Source organism: Labrus bergylta, chromosome 21 (assembly GCF_963930695.1).
Source record: "Labrus bergylta chromosome 21, fLabBer1.1, whole genome shotgun sequence".
Lineage (NCBI taxonomy): Eukaryota > Metazoa > Chordata > Actinopteri > Labriformes > Labridae > Labrus > Labrus bergylta.
Window position 1 is genome coordinate 24,064,041 of NC_089215.1, and position 17,977 is coordinate 24,082,017.

Sequence of the window (17,977 nt, forward strand, 5' to 3'; positions counted from 1 at the left end):
AACTTTTTTGAAACAGAAATCTTTTCATGAAAATCTTCGACTTTTTTGCAATCGAAATCTTTTCATGTAAATTTTCAACTCTTTTGAAGCCGAAATCTTTTCATGAAAATTTTCAACTTTTTTGAAGCCAAAATCCTGTCATGAAAATTTTCAACTTTTTTGAAGCAGAAATCTTTTCATGAAAATCTTCGACTTTTTTGAAGCTGAAATCTTTTCATGAAAATTTTCAACTTTTTGAAACCAAAATCTTTTCATAAAAATTTTGAACTTTCTTGAAGCCGAAATCTTTTCATGAAAATGGTCAACTTTTTTGAAGCCGAAATCTTTTCATGAAAATTTTCAACTTTTTTGAAGCCGAAATCTTTTCATGAAAATGGTCAACTTTTTTGAAGCCGAAATCTTTTCATGAAAATTTTCCACTTTTTGAAGCCGAAATCTTTTCATGAAAATTTTCAACTTTTTTGAAGCAGAAATCTTTTCATGAAAATCTTAGACTTTTTTGAAGTCGAAATCTTTTCATGTAAATTTTCAACTTTTTTGAAGCAGAAATCTTTTCATGAAAATGTTCCATTTTTTTGAAGCCGAAATCTTTTCATGAAAATGTTAAACTTTTTTGAAGCCGAAATCTTTTCATGAAAATGGTCAACTTTTTTGAAGCCGAAATCTTTTCATGAAAATGTTCAACTTTTTTGAAGCCGAAATCTTTTCATGAAAATGGTCAACTTTTTTGAAGCCGAAATCTTTTCATGAAAATTTTCAACTTTTTGAAGCCGAAATCTTTTCATGAAAATTTTCAACTTTTTTGAAGCCGAAATAGTTCATGAAAATGTTCAATTTTTTTGAAGCCGAAATCTTTTCATGAAAATTTTCAACTTTTTTGAAGCCGAAATCTTTTCATGAAAATTTTCAACTTTTTTGAAGTCGAAATAGTTCATGAAAGTTTTCAACCTTTTTGAAGCTGAAATCTTTTCATGAAAATTTTCAACTTTTTGAAACCAAAATCTTTTCATGAAAATTTTCAACTTTTTTGAAGCCGAAATCTTTTCATGAAAATTTTCAACTTTTTGAAACCGAAATCTTTTCATGAAAATTTTCAACTTTTTTGAAGCCGAAATCTTTTCATGAAAATTTTCAACTTTTTTGAAGTCGAAATAGTTCATGAAAGTTTTCAACCTTTTTGAAGCTGAAATCTTTTCATGGAAATTTTCAACTTTTTGAAACCAAAATCTTTTCATGAAAATTTTCAACTTTTTTGAAGCCGAAATCTTTTCATGAAAATTTTCAACTTTTTGAAACCGAAATCTTTTCATGAAAATTTTCAACTTTTTTGAAGCAGAAATCTTTTCATGAAAATCTTAGACTTTTTTGCAGTCGAAATCTTTTCATGAAAATTTTCAACTTTTTTGAAGCCGAAATCTTTTCATGAAAATTTTCAACTTTTTTGAAGCCAAAATCCTGTCATGAAAATTTTCAACTTTTTTGAAGCAGAAATCTTTTCATGAAAATCTTCGACTTTTTTGAAGCCGAAATCTGTTCATGAAAATTTTCAACTTTTTTGAAGCCGAAATAGTTCATGAAAATGTTCAACTTTTTTGAATCTGAAATCTTTTCATGAAAATTTTCAACTTTTTGAAAAAGAAATCTTTTCATGAAAATTTTCAACTTTTTTGAAGCCGAAATCTTTTCATGAAAATCTTAGACTTTTTTGCAGTCGAAATCTTTTCATGAAAATTTTCAACTTTTTGAAGCCGAAATCTTTTCATGAAAATTTTCAACTTTTTTGAAACAGAAATCTTTTCATGAAAATCTTCGACTTTTTTGCAGTCGAAATCTTTTCATGTAAATTTTCAACTCTTTTGAAGCCGAAATCTTTTCATGAAAATTTTCAACTTTTTTGAAGCCGAAATCTTTTCATGAAAATTTTCAACTTTTTGAAGCCGAAATCTTTTCATGAAAATTTTCAACTTTTTTGAAGCAGAAATCTTTTCATGAAAATCTTCGACTTTTTTGCAGTCGAAATCTTTTCATGTAAATTTTCAACTCTTTTGAAGCCGAAATCTTTTCATGAAAATTTTCAACTTTTTTGAAGCCAAAATCCTGTCATGAAAATTTTCAACTTTTTTGAAGCAGAAATCTTTTCATGAAAATCTTCGACTTTTTTGAAGCCGAAATACTTGATGAAAATATTCAACTTTTTTGAAGTCTAAATCTTTTCATGAAAATCTTCGACTTTTTTGAAGCTGAAATCTTTTCATGAAAATTTTCAACTTTTTGAAACCAAAATCTTTTCATGAAAATTTTGAACTTTCTTGAAGCCGAAATCTTTTCATGAAAATGGTCAACTTTTTTGAAGCCGAAATCTTTTCATGAAAATTTTCAACTTTTTTGAAGCCGAAATCTTTTCATGAAAATGGTCAATTTTTTTGAAGCCGAAATCTTTTCATGAAAATTTTCCACTTTTTGAAGCCGAAATCTTTTCATGAAAATTTTCAACTTTTTTGAAGTCTAAATCTTTTCATGAAAATGTTCCATTTTTTTGCAGCCGAAATACTTCATGAAAATTTTCAACTTTTTTGCAGCCGAAATCTTTTCATGAAAATCTTCAACTTTTTTGAAGTCGAAATATTTCATGAAAGTTTTCAACCTTTTTGAAGCTGAAATCTTTTCATGAAAATTTTCAACTTTTTGAAACCAAAATCTTTTCATGAAAATGTTCCATTTTTTTGAAGTCGAAATCTTTTCATGTAAATTTTCAACTTTTTTGAAGCCGAAATTTTTTCCTGAAAATTTTCAACTTTTTTGAAGCCAAAATCCTGTCATGAAAATTTTCAACTTTTTTGAAGCCGAAATCTTTTCATGAAAATCTTCCATTTTTTTGCAGCCGAAATACTTCATGAAAATTTTAAACTTTTTTGAAGCCGAAATCTTTTCCTGAAAATTTTCAACTTTTTTGAAGCAGAAATCTTTTCATGAAAATGTTCAACTTTTTTGAAGCCAAGATCTTTTCATGAAAATGTTTAACTTTTTTGAAGCCGAAATCTTTTCATGAAAATGTTCAACTTTTTTGAAGCCGAGATCTTTTCATGAAAATTTTCAACTTTTTGAAACCGAAATCTTTTCATGAAAATTTTCAACTTTTTTGAAGCAGAAATCTTTTCATGAAAATTTTCAACTTTTTTGAAGTCTAAATTTTTTCATGAAAATGTTCAACTTTTTTGAAGCAGAAATCTTTTCATGAAAATCTTCGACTTTTTTGAAGCCGAAATACTTGATGAAAATATTCAACTTTTTTGAAGTCTAAATCTTTTCTTGATAATTTTTAACTTTTTTGAAGCCGAAATCTTTTCATGAAAATTTTCAACTTTTTTGAAGCAGAAATAGTTCATGAAAATTTTCAACTTTTTTGAAACCTAAATCTTTTCATGAAAATGTTCAACTTTTTTGATGCCGAAATAGTTCATGAAACTTTTCAACTTTTTTGAACCCGAAATCTTTTCATGAAAATGTTCGACTTTTTTGAAGTCGAATTAGTTCATGAAAGTTTTCAACCTTTTTGAAGCTGAAATCTTTTCATGAAAATTTTCAACTTTTTTGAAGCCAAAATCCTGTCATGAAAATTTTCAACTTTTTTGAAGCAGAAATACTTGATGAAAATTTTCAATTTTTTTGAAGCAGAAATCTTTTCATGAAAATTTTCAACTTTTTTGAAGCCGAAATCTTTTCATGAATATGGTCAACTTTTTTGAAGCCGAAATCTTTTCATGAAAATTTTCAACTTTTTGAAGCTGAAATCTTTTCATGAAAATCTTAGACTTTTTTGAAGTCGAAATCTTTTCATGTAAATTTTCAACTTTTTTGAAGCAGAAATCTTTTCATGAAAATGTTCCATTTTTTTGAAGCCAAAAACTTTTAATGAAAATTTTCAACTTTTTTGAAGCCGAAATCTTTTCATGAAAATTTTCACTTTTTTTAAAGCCAAAATCCTGTCATGAAAATGTTCAAGTTTTTTGAAGCCGAAATCTTTTCATGAAAATGTTCCATTTTTTTGAAGCCGAAATACTTAATGAAAATTTTCAACTTTTTTGAAGCCGAAATCTTCTCATGAAAATGTTCAACTTTTTTGAAGCCGAAATCTTTTCATGAAAATGTTCAACTTTTTGAAACCAAAATCTTTTCATGAAAATTTTCAACTTTTTTGAAGCCGAAATCTTTTCATGAAAATGTTCAACTTTTTTGAAGCCGAGATCTTTTCATGAAAATTTTCAACTTTTTGAAGCTGAAATCTTTTCATGAAAATTTTCAACTTTTTTGAAGCCGAAATCTTTTCATGAAAATTTTCAACTTTTTTGAAGCCAAAATCCTGTCATGAAAATTTTCAACTTTTTTGAAGCCGAAATACTTGATGAAAATTTTCAATTTTTTTGAAGTCTAAATCTTTTCATGAAAATTTTCAACTTTTTTGAAGCCGAAATCTTTTCATGAAAATTTTCAACTTTTTTGAAGCCGAAATCTTTTCATGAAAATTTTCCACTTTTTGAAGTTGAAATCTTTTCATGAAAATCTTAGACTTTTTTGAAGTCGAAATCTTTTCATGTAAATTTTCAACTTTTTTGAAGCAGAAATCTTTTCATGAAAATGTTCCATTTTTTTGAAGCTAAAATCTTTTAATGAAAATTTTCAACTTTTTTGAAGCCGAAATACTTGATGAAAATTTTCAATTTTTTTGAAGTCTAAATCTTTTCATGAAAATTTTCAACTTTTTTGAAGCCGAAATCTTTTCATGAAAATTTTCAACTTTTTTGAAGCCGAAATCTTTTCATGAAAATTTTCCACTTTTTGAAGTTGAAATCTTTTCATGAAAATCTTAGACTTTTTTGAAGTCGAAATCTTTTCATGTAAATTTTCAACTTTTTTGAAGCAGAAATCTTTTCATGAAAATGTTCCATTTTTTTGAAGCTAAAATCTTTTAATGAAAATTTTCAACTTTTTTGAAGCCGAAATCTTTTCATGAAAATGTTCCAATTTTTTGAAGCCGAAAAACTTCATGAAAATTTTCAACTTTTTTGAAGCCGAAATCTTTTAATGAAAATTTTCAACTTTTTTGAAGCTGAAATCTTTTCATGAAAATTTTCACCTTTTTTGAAGCCGAAATCTTTTCATGAAAATGTTCCATTTTTTTGAAGCCGAAATACTTCATGAAAATTTTCAACTTTTTTGAAGCAGAAATCTTTTAATGAAAGTTTTCAACTTTTTTGAAGCCGAAATCTTTTCATGAAAGTTTTCAACTTTTTTGAAGCCGATATCTTTTCATGAAAATTTTCAACTTTTTGAAGCAGAAATCTTTTCATGAAAATTTTCAACTTTTTTGAAGCCGAAATCTTTTCATGAAAATGGTCAACTTTTTTGAAGCCGAAATACTTAATGAAAATTTTCAACTTTTTTGAAGCCGAAATCTTCTCATGAAAATGTTCAACTTTTTTGAAGCCGAAATCTTTTCATGAAAATGTTCAACTTTTTGAAACCAAAATCTTTTCATGAAAATTTTCAACTTTTTTGAAGCCGAAATCTTTTCATGAAAATGTTCAACTTTTTTGAAGCCGAGATCTTTTCATGAAAATTTTCAACTTTTTGAAGCTGAAATCTTTTCATGAAAATTTTCAACTTTTTTGAAGCCGAAATCTTTTCATGAAAATTTTCAACTTTTTTGAAGCCAAAATCCTGTCATGAAAATTTTCAACTTTTTTGAAGCCGAAATACTTGATGAAAATTTTCAATTTTTTTGAAGTCTAAATCTTTTCATGAAAATTTTCAACTTTTTTGAAGCCGAAATCTTTTCATGAAAATTTTCAACTTTTTTGAAGCCGAAATCTTTTCATGAAAATTTTCCACTTTTTGAAGTTGAAATCTTTTCATGAAAATCTTAGACTTTTTTGAAGTCGAAATCTTTTCATGTAAATTTTCAACTTTTTTGAAGCAGAAATCTTTTCATGAAAATGTTCCATTTTTTTGAAGCTAAAATCTTTTAATGAAAATTTTCAACTTTTTTGAAGCCGAAATCTTTTCATGAAAATGTTCCAATTTTTTGAAGCCGAAAAACTTCATGAAAATTTTCAACTTTTTTGAAGCCGAAATCTTTTAATGAAAATTTTCAACTTTTTTGAAGCTGAAATCTTTTCATGAAAATTTTCACCTTTTTTGAAGCCGAAATCTTTTCATGAAAATGTTCCATTTTTTTGAAGCCGAAATACTTCATGAAAATTTTCAACTTTTTTGAAGCAGAAATCTTTTAATGAAAGTTTTCAACTTTTTTGAAGCCGAAATCTTTTCATGAAAGTTTTCAACTTTTTTGAAGCCGATATCTTTTCATGAAAATTTTCAACTTTTTGAAGCAGAAATCTTTTCATGAAAATTTTCAACTTTTTTGAAGCCGAAATCTTTTCATGAAAATGGTCAACTTTTTTGAAGCCGAAATCTTTTCATGAAAATTTTCAACTTCTTGAAACCAAAATCTTTTCATGAAAATTTTCAACTTTTTTGAAGCAGAAATCTTTTCATGAAAATGTTCAACTTTTTTGAAGCCGAGATCTTTTCATGAAAATTTTCAACTTTTTTGAAGCCGAAATCTTTTCATGAAAATGATCAACTTTTTTGAAGCAGAAATCTTTTCATGAAAATCTTAGACTTTTTTGAAGTCGAAATCTTTTCATGAAAATTTTCAACTTTTTTGAAGCCGAAATCTTTTCATGAAAATGTTCCATTTTTTTGCAGCCGAAATACTTCATGAAAATTTTCAACTTTTTTGAAGCCGAAATCTTTTCATGAAAACCTCCAACTTTTTGAAGTCGAAATAGTTCATGAAAGTTTTCAACCTTTTTGAAGCTGAAATACATTATGAAAATTTTTACTTTTTGTAAAGCCAACATCCTGTCATGAAAATGATCAACTTTTTTGAAGCCGAAATCTTTTCATGAAAATTTTCAACTTTTTTGAAGCAGAAATCTTTTCATGAAAATCTTAGACTTCTTTGAAGTCGAAATCTTTTCATGTAAACTTTCAACTTTTTGAAACCAAAATCTTTTCATGAAAATTTTCAACTTTTTTGAAGCCAAAATCCTGTCATAAAAATTTTCAACTTTTTTGAAGGAGAAATCTTTTCATGAAAATCTTCGACTTTTTTGAAGCCGAAATACTTGATGAAAATTTTCAACTTTTTTGAAGCCGAAATCTTCTCATGAAAATGTTCAACTTTTTTGAAGCAGAAATCTTTTCATGAAAATTTTCAACTTTTTGAAACCAAAATCTTTTGATGAAAATTTTCAACTTTTTTGAAGCCAAAATCCTGTCATGAAAATTTTCAACTTTTTTGAAGCAGAAATACTTGATGAAAATTTTCAATTTTTTTGAAGCAGAAATCTTTTCATGAAAATTTTCAACTTTTTTGAAGCCGAAATCTTTTCATGAATATGGTCAACTTTTTTGAAGCCGAAATCTTTTCATGAAAATTTTCAACTTTTTGAAGCTGAAATCTTTTCATGAAAATCTTCGACTTTTTTGAAGTCGAAATCTTTTCATGAAAATTTTGAACTTTTTTGAAGCAGAAATCTTTTCATGAAAATGTTCCATTTTTTTGAAGCCAAAAACTTTTAATGAAAATTTTCAACTTTTTTGAAGCCGAAATCTTCTCATGAAAATTTTCAACTTTTTTGAAGCCAAAATCCTGTCATGAAAATTTTCAACTTTTTTGAAGCAGAAATACTTGATGAAAATTTTCAATTTTTTTGAAGCAGAAATCTTTTCATGAAAATTTTCAACTTTTTTGAAGCCGAAATCTTTTCATGAATATGGTCAACTTTTTTGAAGCCGAAATCTTTTCATGAAAATTTTCAACTTTTTGAAGCATAAATCTTTTCATGAAAATCTTAGACTTTTTTGAAGTCGAAAAAATTCATGAACATTTTCAACCTTTTTGAAGTCTAAATCTTTTCATGAAAATTTTCAACTTTTTTGAAGCCGAAATCTTTTCATGTAAATTTTCAACGTTTTTGAAGTCGAAAACTTTTCATGAAAATGTTCCATTTTTTTGAAGCCGAAATACTTCATGAAAATTTTCAACTTTTTTGAAGCCGAAATCTTTTCATGAAAATGTTCAACTTTTTGAAACCGAAAACTTTTCATGAAAATTTTCAACTTTTTTGAAGCCGAAATCTTTTCATGAAAATGTTCAACTTTTTGAAACCGAAATCTTTTCATGAAAATTTTCAACTTTTTGAAACCAAAATCTTTTCATGAAAATTTTCAACTTTTTTGAAGCCAAAATCCTGTCATAAAAATTTTCAACTTTTTTGAAGGAGAAATCTTTTCATGAAAATCTTCGACTTTTTTGAAGCCGAAATACTTCATGGAAATCTTCAACTTTTTTGAAGCCGAAATAGTTCATGAAAATGTTCAACTTTTTTGAAGCAGAAATCTTTTCATGAAAATTTTCAACTTTTTGAAACCGAAATCTTTTCATGAAAATTTTCAAGTTTTTTGAAGCCGAAATCTTTTCATGAAAATTTTCAACTTTTTTGAAGCCTAAATCTTTTCATGAAAATCGTTGACTTTTTTGAAGCCGAAATACTTCATGAAAATTTTCGACTTTTTTGAAGCCGACGTTTTTTCATGTAAATTTTCAACTTTTTTGAAGCCGAAATACTTCATGGAAATCTTCAACTTTTTTGAAGCCTAAATCTTTTCATGAAAATCGTTGACTTTTTTGAAGCCGAAATCTTTTCATGAAAATTTTCAACTTTTTTGAAGTCTAAATCTTTTCATGAAAATTTTCAACTTTTTTGAAGCCGAAATAGTTCATGAAAATGTTCAACTTTTTTGAAGCCGAAATCTTTTCATGAAAATTTTCAACTTTTTGAAACCGAAATCTTTTCATGTAAATTTTCAACTATTTGAAGCCGAAATACTTCATGGAAATCTTCAACTTTTTTGAAGCCTAAATCTTTTCATGAAAATCGTTGACTTTTTTGAAGCCGAAATCTTTTCATGAAAATTTTCAACTTTTTTGAAGCCGAGATCTTTTCATGAAAATTTTCAACTTTTTTGAAGCCGAAATCTTTTCATGAAAATGTTCAACTTTTTTGAAGCCAAAATCTTTTCATGAAAATTTTCAACTTTTTGAAACCGAAATCTTTTCATGAAAATTTTCAACTTTTTTGAAGTCGAAATCTTTTCATGTAAATTTTCAACTTTTTTGAAGCAGAAATCTTTTCATGAAAATGTTCAACTTTTTTGAAGCCGAAATCTTTTCATGAAAATGTTCCATTTTTTTGAAGCCGAAATCTTTTCATGAAAATTTTCAACTTTTTTGAAGCCGAAATCTTTTCATGAAAATTTTCACCTTTTTTAAAGCCAAAATCCTGTCATGAAAATGTTCAAGATTTTTGAAGCCGAAATCTTTTCATGAAAATTTTAGACTTTTTTGAAGCCGAAATCTTTTCATGAAAATTTTCAACTTTTTTGAAGCCGAAATCTTTTCATGAAAATGTTCAACTTTTTTGAAGCCGAGATCTTTTCATGAAAATTTTCAACTTTTTTGAAGCCGAAATCTTTTCATGAAAATGATCAACTTTTTTGAAGCCGAAATCTTTTCATGAAAATTTTCAACTTTTTTGAAGCAGAAATCTTTTCATGAAAATCTTAGACTTTTTTGAAGTCGAAATCTTTTCATGTAAATTTTCAACTTTTTTGAAGCAGAAATCTTTTCATGACAATCTTCGACTTTTTTGAAGCCGAAATAACTTCATGAAAATATTCAACTTTTTTGAAGTCTAAATCTTTTCATGAAAATTTTCAACTTTTTGAAACCGAAATCTTTTCATGAAAATTTTCAACTTTTTTGAAGCCGAAATCTTTTCATGAAAATTTTCAACTTTTTGAAGCCTAAATCTTTTCATGAAAATCGTTGACTTTTTTGAAGCCGAAATACTTCATGAAAATTTTCGACTTTTTTGAAGCCGAGGTTTTTTCATGTAAATTTTCAACTTTTTTGAAGCCGAAATACTTCATGGAAATTTTCAACTTCTTTGAAGCCTAAATCTTTTCATGAAAATCGTTGACTTTTTTGAAGCCGAAATACTTCATGAAAATTTTCGACTTTTTTGAAGCCGACGTTTTTTCATGTAAATTTTCAACTTTTTTGAAGCCGACGTTTTTTCATGTAAATCTTCAACTTTTTTGAAGCCTAAATCTTTTCATGAAAATCGTTGACTTTTTTGAAGCCGAAATCTTTTCATGAAAATTTTCAACTTTTTTGAAGCCGAGATATTTTCATGAAAATTTTCAACTTTTTTGAAGCCAAAATCTTTTCATGAAAATTTTCAACTTTTTGAAACCGAAATCTTTTCATGAAAATTTTCAACTTTTTTGAAGTCGAAATCTTTTCATGTAAATTTTCAACTTTTTTGAAGCAGAAATCTTTTCATGAAAATGTTCAACTTTTTTGAAGCCGAAATCTTTTCATGAAAATGTTCCATTTTTTTGAAGCCGAAATCTTTTCATGAAAATTTTCAACTTTTTTGAAGCCGAAATCTTTTCATGAAAATTTTCACCTTTTTTAAAGCCAAAATCCTGTCATGAAAATGTTCAAGATTTTTGAAGCCGAAATCTTTTCATGAAAATGTTCAACTTTTTTGAAGCCGAAATCTTTTCATGAAAATTTTCAACTTTTTTGAAGCCGAAATCTTTTCATGAAAATGTTCAACTTTTTTGAAGCCGAGATCTTTTCATGAAAATTTTCAACTTTTTTGAAGCCGAAATCTTTTCATGAAAATGATCAACTTTTTTGAAGCCGAAATCTTTTCATGAAAATTTTCAACTTTTTTGAATCAGAAATCTTTTCATGAAAATCTTAGACTTTTTTGAAGTCGAAATCTTTTCATGTAAATTTTCAACTTTTTTGAAGCAGAAATCTTTTCATGACAATCTTCGACTTTTTTGAAGCCGAAATAACTTCATGAAAATATTCAACTTTTTTGAAGTCTAAATCTTTTCATGAAAATTTTCAACTTTTTTGAAGCCGAAATAGTTCATGAAAATGTTCAACTTTTTTGAAGCCGAAATCTTTTCATGAAAATTTTCAACTTTTTGAAACCGAAATCTTTTCATGAAAATTTTCAACTTTTTTGAAGCCGAAATCTTTTCATGAAAATTTTCAACTTTTTGAAGCCTAAATCTTTTCATGAAAATCGTTGACTTTTTTGAAGCCGAAATACTTCATGAAAATTTTCGACTTTTTTGAAGCCGAGGTTTTTTCATGTAAATTTTCAACTTTTTTGAAGCCTTAATACTTCATGGAAATTTTCAACTTCTTTGAAGCCTAAATCTTTTCATGAAAATCGTTGACTTTTTTGAAGCCGAAATACTTCATGAAAATTTTCGACTTTTTTGAAGCCGACGTTTTTTCATGTAAATTTTCAACTTTTTTGAAGCCGACGTTTTTTCATGTAAATCTTCAACTTTTTTGAAGCCTAAATCTTTTCATGAAAATCGTTGACTTTTTTGAAGCCGAAATCTTTTCATGAAAATTTTCAACTTTTTGAAACCGAAATCTTTTCATGAAAATTTTCAACTTTTTTGAAGTCGAAATCTTTTCATGTAAATTTTCAACTTTTTTGAAGCAGAAATCTTTTCATGAAAATGTTCAACTTTTTTGAAGCCGAAATCTTTTCATGAAAATGTTCCATTTTTTTGAAGCCGAAATCTTTTCATGAAAATTTTCAACTTTTTTGAAGCCGAAATCTTTTCATGAAAATTTTCACCTTTTTTAAAGCCAAAATCCTGTCATGAAAATGTTCAAGATTTTTGAAGCCGAAATCTTTTCATGAAAATGTTCAACTTTTTTGAAGCCGAAATCTTTTCATGAAAATTTTCAACTTTTTTGAAGCCGAAATCTTTTCATGAAAATATTCAACTTTTTTGAAGCCGAGATCTTTTCATGAAAATTTTCAACTTTTTTGAAGCCGAAATCTTTTCATGAAAATGATCAACTTTTTTGAAGCCGAAATCTTTTCATGAAAATTTTCAACTTTTTTGAAGCAGAAATCTTTTCATGAAAATCTTAGACTTTTTTGAAGTCGAAATCTTTTCATGTAAATTTTCAACTTTTTTGAAGCAGAAATCTTTTCATGACAATCTTTGACTTTTTTGAAGCCGAAATAACTTCATGAAAATATTCAACTTTTTTGAAGTCTAAATCTTTTCATGAAAATTTTCAACTTTTTTGAAGCCGAAATAGTTCATGAAAATGTTCAACTTTTTTGAAGCCGAAATCTTTTCATGAAAATTTTCAACTGTTTTGAAGCCGAAATACTTCATGAAAATGTTCAACTTTTTTGAAGCCGCAATCTTTTCATGAAAATTTTCAACTTTTTGAAGCCTAAATCTTTTCATGAAAATCGTTGACTTTTTTGAAGCCGAAATACTTCATGAAAATTTTCGACTTTTTTGAAGCCGAGGTTTTTTCATGTAAATTTTCAACTTTTTTGAAGCCGAAATACTTCATGGAAATTTTCAACTTCTTTGAACCCTAAATCTTTTCATGAAAATCGTTGACTTTTTTGAAGCCGAAATACTTCATGAAAATTTTCGACTTTTTTGAAGCCGACGTTTTTTCATGTAAATTTTCAACTTTTTTGAAGCCGAAATACTTCATGAAAATCTTCGACTTTTTTGAAGCCGAAATAGTTCATGAAAGTTTTCAACCTTTTTGAAGCCGAAAAACGTTGTGAAAATTTTTACTTTTTTTGAAGCCAAAATCCTGTCATGAAAATTTTCAACTTTTTTGAAGCAGAAATCTTTTCATGAAAATGTTCAACTTTTTTGAAGCCGAAATACTTCATGAAAATTTTCAACTTTTTTGAAGCAGAAATCTTTTTATGAAAATTTTTGACTTTTTTGATGCCGAAATAGTTCATGAAAATTTTCAACTTTTTTGAAGCAGAAATTTTTTCATGTAAATTTTCAACTTTTTTGATGCCGAAATCTTTTCATGAAAATTTTCAACTTTTTTGATGCCGAAATAGTTCATGAAAATTTTCAACTTTTTTGAAGCCGAAATTTTTTCATGTAAATTTTCAACTTTTTTGAAGCCGAAATCTTTTCATGAAAATTTTCAACTTTTTTGAAGCAGAAATCTTTTCATGAAAATCGTTGACTTTTTTGAAGCCGAAATACTTCATGAAAATTTTCAACTTTTTTGAAGCCGAAATCTTTTCATGAAAATCGTCGACTTTTTTGAAGCCGAAATACTTTATGAAAATTTTCAACTTTTTTGAAACCTAAATCTTTTCATGAAAATTTTCAACTTTTTTGATGCCGAAATAGTTCATGAAAATTTTCAACTTTTTTGAAGCCGAAATCTTTTCATGAAAATTTTCAACTTTTGAAGCCGAAATCTTTTCATTAAAATTTTCATCTTTTTTGAAGCATAAATCTTTTCATGAAAATCTTTAACTTTTTTGAAGCAGAAATCTTTTCATGAAAATCTTCGACTTTTTTGAAGCCGAAATAGTTCATGAAAGTTTTCAACTTTTTTGAAGCCGAAATACTTCAGGAAAATTTTCAACTTTTTTGAAGCAGAAATCTTTTCATGAAAATTTTTGACTTTTTTGAAGCCGATATCTTTTAATGTAAATTTTCAACTTTTTTGAAGCTGAAATACTTCATGAAAATTTTCAACTTTTTTGAAACCTAAATCTTTTCATGAAAATTTTCAACTTTTTTGATGCCGAAATCTTTTCATGAAAATTTTCAACTTTTTTGATGCCGAAATAGTTCATGAAAATTTTCAACTGTTTTGAAGCCGAAATTTTTTCATGTAAATTTTCAACTTTTTTGAAGCCGAAATCTTTTCATGAAAATTTTCAACTTTTTTGAAGCAGAAATCTTTTCATGAAAATCGTTGACTTTTTTGAAGCCGAAATACTTCATGAAAATTTTCAACTTTTTTTAAGCCGAAATCTTTTCATGAAAATCGTCGACTTTTTTGAAGCCGAAATACTTCATGAAAATTTTCAACTTTTTTGAAACCTAAATCTTTTCATGAAAATTTTCACCTTTTTTAATGCCGAAATAGTTCATGAAAATTTTCAACTTTTTTGAAGCCGAAATCTTTTCATGAAAATTTTCAACTTTTTGAAGCCGAAATCTTTTCATTAAAATTTTCATCTTTTTTGAAGCATAAATCCTTTCATGAAAATCTTTAACTTTTTTGAAGCAGAAATCTTTTCATGAAAATTTTCAACTGTTTTGAAGCCGAAATACTTCATGAAAATGTTCAACTTTTTTGAAGCCGCAATCTTTTCATGAAAATTTTCAACTTTTTGAAGCCTAAATCTTTTCATGAAAATCGTTGACTTTTTTGAAGCCGAAATACTTCATGAAAATTTTCGACTTTTTTGAAGCCGAGGTTTTTTCATGTAAATTTTCAACTTTTTTGAAGCCGAAATACTTCATGGAAATTTTCAACTTCTTTGAAGCCTAAATCTTTTCATGAAAATCGTTGACTTTTTTGAAGCCGAAATACTTCATGAAAATTTTCGACTTTTTTGAAGCCGACGTTTTTTCATGTAAATTTTCAACTTTTTTGAAGCCGAAATACTTCATGAAAATCTTCGACTTTTTTGAAGCCGAAATAGTTCATGAAAGTTTTCAACCTTTTTGAAGCCGAAAAACTTTGTGAAAATTTTTACTTTTTTTGAAGCCAAAATCCTGTCATGAAAATTTTCAACTTTTTTGAAGCAGAAATCTTTTCATGAAAATGTTCAACTTTTTTGAAGCCGAAATACTTCATGAAAATTTTCAACTTTTTTGAAGCAGAAATCTTTTTATGAAAATTTTTGACTTTTTTGATGCCGAAATAGTTCATGAAAATTTTCAACTTTTTTGAAGCAGAAATTTTTTCATGTAAATTTTCAACTTTTTTGATGCCGAAATCTTTTCATGAAAATTTTCAACTTTTTTGATGCCGAAATAGTTCATGAAAATTTTCAACTTTTTTGAAGCCGAAATTTTTTCATGTAAATTTTCAACTTTTTTGAAGCCGAAATCTTTTCATGAAAATTTTCAACTTTTTTGAAGCAGAAATCTTTTCATGAAAATCGTTGACTTTTTTGAAGCCGAAATACTTCATGAAAATTTTCAACTTTTTTGAAGCCGAAATCTTTTCATGAAAATCGTCGACTTTTTTGAAGCCGAAATACTTTATGAAAATTTTCAACTTTTTTGAAACCTAAATCTTTTCATGAAAATTTTCAACTTTTTGATGCCGAAATAGTTCATGAAAATTTTCAACTTTTTTGAAGCCGAAATCTTTTCATGAAAATTTTCAACTTTTGAAGCCGAAATCTTTTCATTAAAATTTTCATCTTTTTTGAAGCATAAATCTTTTCATGAAAATCTTTAACTTTTTTGAAGCAGAAATCTTTTCATGAAAATCTTCGACTTTTTTGAAGCCGAAATAGTTCATGAAAGTTTTCAACTTTTTTGAAGCCGAAATACTTCAGGAAAATTTTCAACTTTTTTGAAGCAGAAATCTTTTCATGAAAATTTTTGACTTTTTTGAAGCCGATATCTTTTAATGTAAATTTTCAACTTTTTTGAAGCTGAAATACTTCATGAAAATTTTCAACTTTTTTGAAACCTAAATCTTTTCATGAAAATTTTCAACTTTTTTGATGCCGAAATCTTTTCATGAAAATTTTCAACTTTTTTGATGCCGAAATAGTTCATGAAAATTTTCAACTGTTTTGAAGCCGAAATTTTTTCATGTAAATTTTCAACTTTTTTGAAGCCGAAATCTTTTCATGAAAATTTTCAACTTTTTTGAAGCAGAAATCTTTTCATGAAAATCGTTGACTTTTTTGAAGCCGAAATACTTCATGAAAATTTTCAACTTTTTTGAAGCCGAAATCTTTTCATGAAAATCGTCGACTTTTTTGAAGCCGAAATACTTCATGAAAATTTTCAACTTTTTTGAAACCTAAATCTTTTCATGAAAATTTTCACCTTTTTTAATGCCGAAATAGTTCATGAAAATTTTCAACTTTTTTGAAGCCGAAATCTTTTCATGAAAATTTTCAACTTTTTGAAGCCGAAATCTTTTCATTAAAATTTTCATCTTTTTTGAAGCATAAATCCTTTCATGAAAATCTTTAACTTTTTTGAAGCAGAAATCTTTTCATGAAAATTTTCAACTGTTTTGAAGCCGAAATACTTCATGAAAATGTTCAACTTTTTTGAACCCGAAATCTTTTCATGAAAATCTTCAACATTTTTGAAGCCGAAAAACTTCATGAACACTTTCAACTTTTTTGAAACCGAAATCTTTTCATGTAAATTTTGAACTTTTTTGAAAATGAAATCTTTTCATGAAAATTTTCAACTTTTTTGAAGCCGAAATACTTATTGAAAATTTTCAACTTTTTTGAAGTCGAAATACTTCATAAAAGTTTTCAACTTTTTTGAAGATGAAATCTTTTCATGTAAATTTTCAACTTTTTTGAAGCCTAAATCTTTTCATGAAAATCGTTGACTTTTTTGAAGCCGAAATACTTCATGAAAATTTTCGACTTTTTTGAAGCCGACGTTTTTTCATGTAAATTTTCAACTTTTTTGAAGCCGAAATACTTCATGGAAATTTTCAACTTTTTTGAAGCCGAAATACTTCATGGAAATCTTCAACTTTTTTGAAGCCGAAATCTTTTCATGAAAATCGTTGACTTTTTTGAAGCCGAAATACTTCATGAAAATTTTCAACTTTTTTGAAGCCTAAATCTTTTCATGAAAATCTTCGACTTTTTTGAAGCCGAAATCTTTTCATGAAAATTTTCAACTTTTTTGAAGCCATAATCCTGTCATGAAAATGTTCAACTTTTTTGAAGCAGAAATCTTTTCATGAAAATCTTCGACTTTTTTGAAGCCGAAATAGTTCATGAAAGTTTTCAACCTTTTTGAAGCCGAAATACTTTATGAAAATTTTTAACTTTTTTAAAGCCAAAATACTGTCATGAAAATTTTCAACTGTTTTGAAGCCTAAATCTTTTCATGAATATTTTCAACTTTTTTGAAACCTAAATCTTTTCATGAAAATTTTCAACTTTTTTGATGCCGAAATCTTTTCATGAAAATTTTCAACTTTTTTGATGCCGAAATAGTTCATGAAAATTTTCAACTTTTTTGAAGCAGAAATCTTTTCATGAAAATCGTTGACTTTTTTGAAGCCGAAATACTTCATGAAAATTTTCAACTTTTTTGAAACAGAAATCTTTTCATGAAAATCGTTGACTTTTTTGAAGCCGAAATACTTCATGAAAATTTTCAACTTTTTTGAAGCCAAAATACTGTCATGAAAATTTTCAACTGTTTTGAAGCCTAAATCTTTTCATGAATATTTTCAACTTTTTTGAAACCTAAATCTTTTCATGAAAATTTTCAACTTTTTTGATGCCGAAATCTTTTCATGAAAATTTTCAACTTTTTTGATGCCGAAATAGTTCATGAAAATTTTCAACTTTTTTGAAGCAGAAATCTTTTTATGAAAATCGTTGACTTTTTTGAAGCCGAAATACTTCATGAAAATTTTCAACTTTTTTGAAACAGAAATCTTTTCATGAAAATTTTTGACTTTTTTTAAGCCGAAATCTTTTAATGTAAATTTTCAACTTTTTTGAAGCTGAAATACTTCATGGAAAATTTTCAACTTTTTTGAAACCTAAATCTTTTCATGAAAATTTTCAACTTTTTTGATGCCGAAATCTTTTCATGAAAATTTTCAACTTTTTTGAAGCCGAAATAGTTCATGAAAATGTTAAACTTTTTGAACCCAAAATCTTTTCATGAAAATCTTCAACCTTTTTGAAGCTGAAATTCTTAATGACCTTTTTTAACTTTTTTGAAACCGAAATCTTTTCATGAACATTTTCAACTT